Here is a 9,094-nt window from a genome sequence, read left to right on the forward strand (position 1 = left end):
TGGTCATTTTCCTTTAGGATGAGTTTAAGAGGGTCTCACAGCAGCATGTTCTTTGTGAAAGCCCAGCCTAATTATTCAAATTAAAAATGGAAACTAGACCAACTAGAATTTGCCATAAAGGAGGAGATGGTTTGAAGTTAAACATGTTCTTAAATACAAAAATTTTTCTTACATGATCATGACTTTTTCTGGACTGTACAGCAGGAAGAAATTATTACTGTATAATGCTGTACTCTATAGAGCGCTCCCAATTTTAACTTATTTCACTGTTGTAAAATATTGTGCCTGTAGAGGCAAAAAGTAGCTGCATTTTGATTGTACTTCATTTTGCTAATGACACAATACTGGAAGCCTGTGCTGCCATTCAGCAGGACCTAGGCAGGCTGGAGAGCTGGACAGGGAGAAATTTAATGAAATATGAAAAGGGTGAGCATAGAGTCTTGCATCTGGGAGAGAACAGACCCCTGGACCAGTACAGGTTGGGAACTGACGTGATAGCAGCATGGAAGACAGGTACCTGGGGGTCCTGGTGGATGGAAGGATGACCATCAGCCAGCAATGTGCCTTTGTGACCAAGAAGGCCAATGGTATCCTGGAGTATATTAAAAGAGGTGTAAATAGTAGGTTGAGAGAGGCTCTCCTCCCTCTGTGTTCTGTCCGGTTGAGATCACATCTGGAATATTGAGTCCAGTTCTGGGTGTCTCAGCTCAAGAAGGACAGGAAACTGCTTGAAAGAATCCAATGATAGGACATGGGAGAATGAATGCAAGGTGAAGCGTAGGAGGTTCCATGTGAGCATAATGAAAATCCTTTTCACTGTGAGGATGACAAAGCACTGGAATGGGCTGCACAGAGATGCTGTAGAATCTCCTTCTCTGGAGACATTCAGAACCCTCTTGCACACATTTCAGTATGACCTACTCTAGGTGATCCAGCTCTGGCAGGGAGGTTGGACTAGATGGTTTTTATTCCAACCCCTAATGTTCTGCAATTCTGTGGTTCTGTGATTCTGCACATACAAATGCTGCTTGTTTTGAAGAGGAAGGATTGGTGGAGCTGTGTCATGGTAAGGAGTCACAGGTGTACTACCACTGCAAGCCAGCTAAAACCCCTTAGGAAATGATTTCTGAGACGTGCACCTTTCTATATGGTAGAGGTACTTGTTTACACATGTAATAAAAAACCCCAGAAGTTTCTAAAAAGAAGTTCTATTTATATGGCCATTTTGCAAATGTCTTATGTATTATGACACAACTCCTTACTCCTTATTCCTGTGGGAAATTTCCAGAAATATTTCTAAGTATTGCAAAAAGTAGATCTTGAGTTAATACTTGCGGAACAGAGTGAGTGCACCATCTGTTTCACTGCCAGAAGCCTTCCTGATGGTCTGAGTCAAAAGGGAGGATATTTCTAAACTAAAAATAAATACGGTTTTCAACTATAGCAACACTGAAGTAGTAAGATGATTTCTTGACATTAAGAAAGACAATCCTTGTCCTAACAAGCTAGGCTACATAATCAAGTGGGGAGAGAGAGAGTTAAATGGGTTGGCATCAACAGAACAATGTAAGCAAAACTTTGTGTAAGTCGCTCTAGTCAAAATATTATCAGAGAAGCTGGGTTACCACAGAAAATAAGTAAACAAAGGTCATTTGGATTATATTGAAATGTAAGTCCCTAAAGACTCAATTCTGTAGCTGGCTTCTTTTGCATGACACCAAAGAGGAATGTTTCCATTCTTTTCTACAGCTGTTTTCCTAATCAATATTAGAAATTAAACTTTGGTAAAAGGAAAAATGAAATTAAGGGACAAAATAAAATGAAGGGAGGGAAAAACATCCAGGTCTTTCTAAACTTACCTCAAAACCAAACAAAAGTTCCACCGTACCGAAGTCAGAACCTTTGTGAAGAACCATTCAGTACTCACTCAGGCTGTCTGGAGGAAGGCTTGCTCGGGAATAAGTCAGCATGCCGGAATTTTCACCAATATTTTAGTAAGACATATATATGAATTTTGTATTTCCTCTTCTGAGGTGGAGGAAGTAATTTATAGCAGCCTACAAAAATATAGAAGCCTTTAAACAAGTGTAAACAGGTGACAAAAAGAAAGCAGCTCATCATGTTTTGAAGACTTTTTAGAGAAGAGTGTTACAGTAGGGTGGGACATTTTGCATTCAGCTAAGAATTCTGAGTAATCGAAGCCCACTTACTTAATGGGTAATGGCCATCCATCCATTTGAAGCTCCTGAAGGGGAGGTGAGGAATGTAGTCAGGAGGAAAGGAAATGTCAATAAACATGATACAGTAAAGGCCATAGTGAAATTCATAAAAAGGCTTCCTTGCATTGATATAAGTTGATGGGAAGGGAGGTGAACAAATGGTCACAGAAAAAACACTATGAAGATTACAGTGTGAGTTTTTCATCATTGAGCACTTGTAGCCTATAAGCATAAAAGGTCTGTGAGAACACGTCTTCAAAGCAAATCTGTAAAAGAAAAAGTCATATTTCATCTTCAATGATGCAAGGCAGGAAAAGTTTTTTTAAGGGACAGTGAGTTTTCAATCAGCTAAAACTGGAAATGCTAGAGTCATTTTTACATATTGTTACTTTCTGATCAGCCATTCCCTGCTCCAGTTGGACTGTTTATCTGTTTCTCTTTCACTGTGAATGTTTTTTCTGGCCCTTTTGGCTTTGCCATGACAAAACAGCAAGAAGCTAAACAAACACATCTGGAGTTTCTGAATGATGTTTCCAAAAATTTGAGCTGTGGTGCCACCTTGTTGAGATCAAGAATGAGAAAATGTATTACAGAAGAAATTCAGTCTCAGACAAATGAAGATCTTATCCAGGCACTGGTTACCAGGCTGTTGGGGTGATAACTGAGAACAGTTAATGTTATTATAGAAAATAGAACCTTTTTATTTTTTATTTTTCTTTTTTCTCTGACTTCAAGGAAAGGGGAATGTGTACTAGGACTAACTGACTAGTCCAGCTGACTAACCCTATTCTTCATAGGTGATACAAAGAGGCTTCTCAAAGCACATATAATCACAGAATATATATTTACATATATAAAGCAAAGGAAGCAAACAAACAAAAAACCCAAACAAAACACAATAAAAACAAACCACTCAAAACCGACAAACAGCTAAAAAAGCTTTGAGGTCATCCCACAGAATCACGGAATTAGCTAGTTTGGAAAGGACCTTTGAGCACAAGTCCAACCTATCACCCAACACCATCTAATCAACTAAACCATGGCGCCAAGCACCCCACCCAGTGTTTTTTTAAACACATCCAGGGATGGTGACTCCACCACCTCCCCGGGCAGCCCATTCCAATGGCCAAACTAAACTTCCCTTGGCACAGCTTGAGACTGTATCCTCTTGTTCTGTCACTGGATGCCAGGAGGAAGAGACCAACCCCTTCCTGGCTACAAACTTGTTTCAGGTAGTTGTAGAGAGCAATAAGGTCTCCTCTGAGCCTCCTCTTCTCCAGGCTAAACAACCCCAGTTCCCTTAGCCTCTCCTCACAGGGCTTGTACTCCTAACCCCTCACCAGCCTTGTTGTCCTTATCTGGATATGTTTGAGGATCTCAACATCTTTTTTAAGTTGAGGGGCCCAGAACTGAACACAGTACTCAAGGTGTGGCCTAACCAGTGCTGAGTACAGGGGAAAAATGTCTTCCCTGGCCCTGCTAGCCACACTATTCCTGATATTGGCCAGGATGCCATTGGCCTTTTTGGCCACCTGTGTGCACTGCTGGCTCATGTTCATCCAGCTGTTGACCAGTACCCCCAGGTCCCTTTCTGCCTGGCTGCTCTCCAGCCACTATGTCCCTAGCCTGTAGATCTGTATGGGGCTGTTGTGGCCAAAGTGACCCAGCACTTAGAGTTGTTAAATCTCTTGCCATTTGACTCAGCCCATCTGTCCAGCCTGTCAAGGTCCCTCTTCAGAGTCCTTTTACCCTCTAGCAGATGGACAATTGCTCCCAATTTGGTGTCACCTGAAAACTTACAAATGGCGGACTCAATCCACTCATCCACATCATCAATAGACGTTAATCAGGATTGGGTCTAACACTGATCCCTGGGGGACATGACTTGTAACTGGCTGCCAGCTGGAAGTAGCACCATTCACTACCACTCTCTGGGCCTGGCCCTCCAGCCAGATCCTAACCCAGCACAGATTGCACGTGTCCAAGCCACAGGCTGCCAGCTTAGCCAGGAGTTTGCTACAGGGGATGGTGTCAAAGGCCTTGATGAAATGCAGGTAACCTACATCCACCGGGCAGATCACCTGGTCATAAAAGGATGTTAGGTTCATCAAGCAGGACATGTCTCCCCTAAATCCATGATGACTGGGTCTAGTCCCTTGGCCATCCTGTAGATGCCATGCAATTGTATTCAAGATGATCTGTTCCCTAATCTTGCCTGGCATTGAGGTGAGGCTGACAGGCTCCTCCTTCTGGCCCTTTTTGTAGATAGGCATCACGCTGGCCAGCTTCCAGTCATCTGGGACCTCTCCAGTGAGCCAGGATTGCTGAAAAATGATGGAAAGAGGCTTGGCCAGCTCATCTGCCAGCTCTCTCAGCACCCTAGGATGGATCCTTTCTGGATTACAGGGGAATTATACTGCTCCCTGACCCCATCTACCAGCTCAGGAAGCCAGTTGTCCTGAAGACGTGTCTTACTACTGAAAATTTTGATACTTGGTCTTATGGAAAATTGAGTGTTTGGTTAGTCAAGCATAAATCAACTAGGTCTGGAAACAATGCTATAGTTAGATGTTTTTCCTTTTTGTTGAATGTACTTGTGGCAAATGATTTGAACTTCTTTAATCCCACTACACAAAATGCAAATCTTAGAATCTGTCTTGTTCATTTCTTCTGTATATGTATTTAGCCTATTAATAAGGAAAATGCACAAATACAGTATGTGAAACTTTTACAAATAATAACTGAAATTTTGCAACAAAGAAATTCCATCCTCGATAGATTAGTTTGCACAAGAGAAATAAAACAACAAAAAAAGTACATTCAGTGCTTCAATGAAGAATTAGTTCTGTTGTTACTTACATTGCTCTGCATTGGAGAAGATTTATGCAGTGTGCAAAATATTTTCCTAACATATTTTGGCTGGAGGAGAAATTGTCTGTACCGCTTTGAAACACTAGATGTAGCTGTTGACATTTAGAGGAGAAAGTCACTTGCCAATTATTCCCCACTGCCCCTGCTGCACCCCTCGAAAGCAGGTATTTTACTGGGGGTCTTCTGTGATGTTTTGGATTTATTTTTTTTTAAAAAATAAATCTTCATACTGTGACTTTGCTTAAAATGTTAGGAAACACCTTTCACAGTTGATGAATTTGCCAGTTCCTCTTCCATTATATGTGATACAAAACAATAAAGTGTAACATGTGTTCATGAAATAATTTAAAGTAATGGTTCTGGAAAAGAAATTAGTATACAGGATTCTAGCCATTGGCCTGGTGTAGCCAGAGTCCATGTAGCACAGGTTTCTCTTGCAGCATCAGTGCATTTTAGGATGTAGGAGTAATCCAATCAGCTGCACTTACCACAATTACCACAATACCAGATGAATCCCTAAAATTAGAAGCCTTCTACTAATCTGTATAGATTATTGAATTCAGTGAGCAGTTGACAATATATTTGGGGAAACTTGCAAAACTGAGTTAAAATATGTAATGAGGTTTTGTTTTCAGTGACACATAAGAGGTCTTTCATACTCTGTTCTACCACTTTCACATAAAATGAATTTATAAGCATATCCAATCTGCTATACTAGTTTTTGAAGTATTTCACAGGCATGTATTTAATTGCTTTTCTAATGCATAATTATAAAATGTATCTTTAAGAAGAGGACAGAAAGGATGAACATAGTAGCAGACAGTGTTGTTCATTTTCCTGGTTGTTAGGCCTCATTCATGTCCTGTGGATAAAAAAAACAACCCTGAAGCCAGAGGTCTATATACTACTTTTCATTTCTAGTTGATAAATGCAAACAAATAATTAATATAATGAAGCGACAGTCCTAGAAGGGCATTATTGACTGTTGACAAGCACATGTGCTTGTAGATCTATGAATATTACTAGTAAAGATGTTTGAAGATTTGGGTTTAGTGTACTGTTAGTGTTTCATTTGTTATTAACATGAATCACATTACACATGAAAACTAATAGTTGAAAAATGGCATCTACACTCCTGCCTGAATGAAAATAAACACTTTGCAGATACAAATAACCTGTCATGTAACACTCATCTTCTGCCTTGTCTACTTGTCCCTTGAGCCCATTTCCTGTTCTTATTTGTGCTTCTGTGACTGTGTAGTTTTTAGTGGAGCTCTTGTGACATGAACTCATCTATATCAACATTTCTAGATCTATATGTGATACTCAACCTCCACTGTGCCCAGTTGATTTGCATAGAAGCACTGATACCTTGTCTAGACATTAGATGGCAAATGCCTAGTCCAGCCAGTAGTGCACATACATTGTCAGCATAACACAATTGTCTCCTCGCTTCGCCCTGCCTCGCCTCACCTCACCCTTCCCCTCCCCTCCTTTCCTCCCTCCACCGCACCTCACCTCTCTTTCCTCTCCTTGTCTTGCCTCCCCTCCCCTCTGTCCTCTACTTCTCTGTCCTCTACTTTTTCCTTTCTCTCCTATCTTCTTCCCTCACTCCCCTCATTCATGAGTTGTTTGGGTTTTTTGTTTTGTTTGCTTGTTGGGTGTTTTTTTATTGGTTGGGTGGGTGTAGTGAAGGATGCTTATGGTCAGGATTGTGCCCCAAACATTTCTGGAACATACTCTTCTGAGTGTTAAACCTTTTTGTTTCCCGCTTCTTTCTGGGGGCAACAGGGGGGATCCTGGCGCCACTGAGTCCAGGTAAACAGCCTGGGCATAGCATATACTTACACCATATTTGGTAGGTGTTAGTCCATTGGTTAACCTTGCGTTAGCAACAGAATGCTCATTGGGCCAGTATTCACTGGGGCAAATGGTAAATAGGGGTCGTTTGGGAAACGAGCCCCCCCCCACATCACGTTGGAGCCTGTGAGTGTGTGCGTGCCAGTGCTGCCGTAGTCCACCTTGCCTGAGACTCAAGCCAGTGCCCCAAGAGACCTCACGCTCTTTTGCCACCGTCACCAAGCTGCGTGCGGTGCCGTGGACAGTATCCCGTGGGATCAACCACGACGCGATCCATTGCTGGAGGAGGAGCGCCAGCAGCCCGTGTGAACCAGCATCGCTGACCTGCCACAGCCGCACCTCGAGCGGGAGACCTTTGTGTCCTGGGAGGAGCAGCAGCCACGTGGTGCAGCCACGCGGCCAGCACCATTTCCTGTCTCCGTCTTACGGCACATCCGTGCCACGTTTCTGGACTATAAATATTATTAAAGAGAGATCTCACGAAGTCCTCAGCTTGTAAGTCAAGCCTTTCTTTATAGTTTCCAGTTGAGGTAGCGTTTGGATTTTCTCCGAGTGGAGGGTTGCCGGTCACCGACCAACCCCTCCCCCCGCCGCTTTCTGAGTTAGTTTCGATTTTAGGTTCTGTGAATTGTTTGATTCAATTGCCCACATTTAAACATTCTGTAAATACTGTTTCACTAACCGGATATTGATACCTGTGAAGGGTGACTGTAAATACCACGTTACAGAGTTTATAAATAAATTTAACATATATTTTCATTGGTGTATTTGCCGCTCATTTTCTGAGGGCATATTCACAACAGTGGGTGGCTTTTGGAGTTCATTTGGCTTTGGGGGTTTTTTGTGTTTTTTTTTTTTTTTTTGGGGGGGGGTGTGTTTGTTTGTTTTTTGTAATTTCTGTTTCTCAGTCCCTACCTGTAGAAAAGTCCTATATTCCTTTGTCCAGCACTTTCTCTGAAGCCATTTGCATGTGGAGAATCCACCCACCTCCTGTTCCCTCCTACCCTGTATCAAAAAGAAGGATCACTGGCTTAGTCTCTTTCCCCCTGTCAGTATTCCTTCTGATGTTTTCCTTGTTGTGAAAGACATATCTGCATTTGGCTCTACTTCGTTAACATTGTATTGCTCTATTTGTGTTATCTTTCCTTTCAGACATTGACTTCTGGATCTCTCTTTGTCATTGGAGTCTTCTCTTTTTCTGTCTGAAAGCTTGATCTTCAATGCTGATGACTCTTTTATGGTCTTGCCCTTGTAAATCTTTAGTGTCATCTCTGTATGTCTTGCAGGTCTGTGTTCGCTCACTCAAGTGAAAGCCTAGTAATTTATTATGAACAGCAATTCTGCACCTGTTTCAAAACTCTCCTTTTTCTTTCTCTTCTTTTTCTGGCGGCCAGTCACTAATGGTGTGCCCCAAGGATCAGTGCTGGGCCCCATGCTCTTTAACATCTTATTGATGATCATCGCATCCATTGAGGGCATTGAGTCCATCATCAGTAAATTTGCTGATGACACCAAGCTGGGGGCAGGAGCTGATTTGCTGGAGAGAAGAGAGGCTTTGCAGAGGGACCTCGACAGGCTGGACAGAAGGGCAGAATCTAATGGCATGAGATTTAACACATCCAAATGCCTGGTTCTGCACATTGGCCACAGCAACTCCATGCAGAGCTACAGGCTGGGGTCAGAGTGGCTGGAGAGCGGCCAGGCAGAGAGGGACCTGGGAGTACTGGTTGATGGTAGGCTGAACATGAGCCTGCAGTGTGCCCAGGCAGCCAGGAGACCCAATGGCATCCTAGCCTGCATCAGGAACAGTGTGGCCAGCAGAAGCAGGGAGGTGATTCTGCCCCTGTATGCTGTACTGGTTAGGCCACACCTCGAGTACTGTGTCCAATTCTGGGCCCCGCAGTTTAAGGAAGGATATTGACTTGCTGGAGCATGTCCAGAGAAGGGCAACAAAATTGGTGAGGGGCTTGGAACACAAGCCCTGTGAGGAGAGACTGAGGGAGCTGGGGTTGCTTAGCCTGGAGAAGAGGAGGCTCAGAGGAGACCTTATTGCTCTCTACAACTACCTTAAGGCAGATGTTGGTCTCCTCCCAGGCAGCCAGCACCAGAACAAGAGGACACAGTCTCAGGCTGCACCAGGGGAG

Source organism: Dryobates pubescens, chromosome Z (assembly GCF_014839835.1).
Source record: "Dryobates pubescens isolate bDryPub1 chromosome Z, bDryPub1.pri, whole genome shotgun sequence".
Classification (NCBI taxonomy): Eukaryota; Metazoa; Chordata; class Aves; order Piciformes; family Picidae; genus Dryobates; species Dryobates pubescens.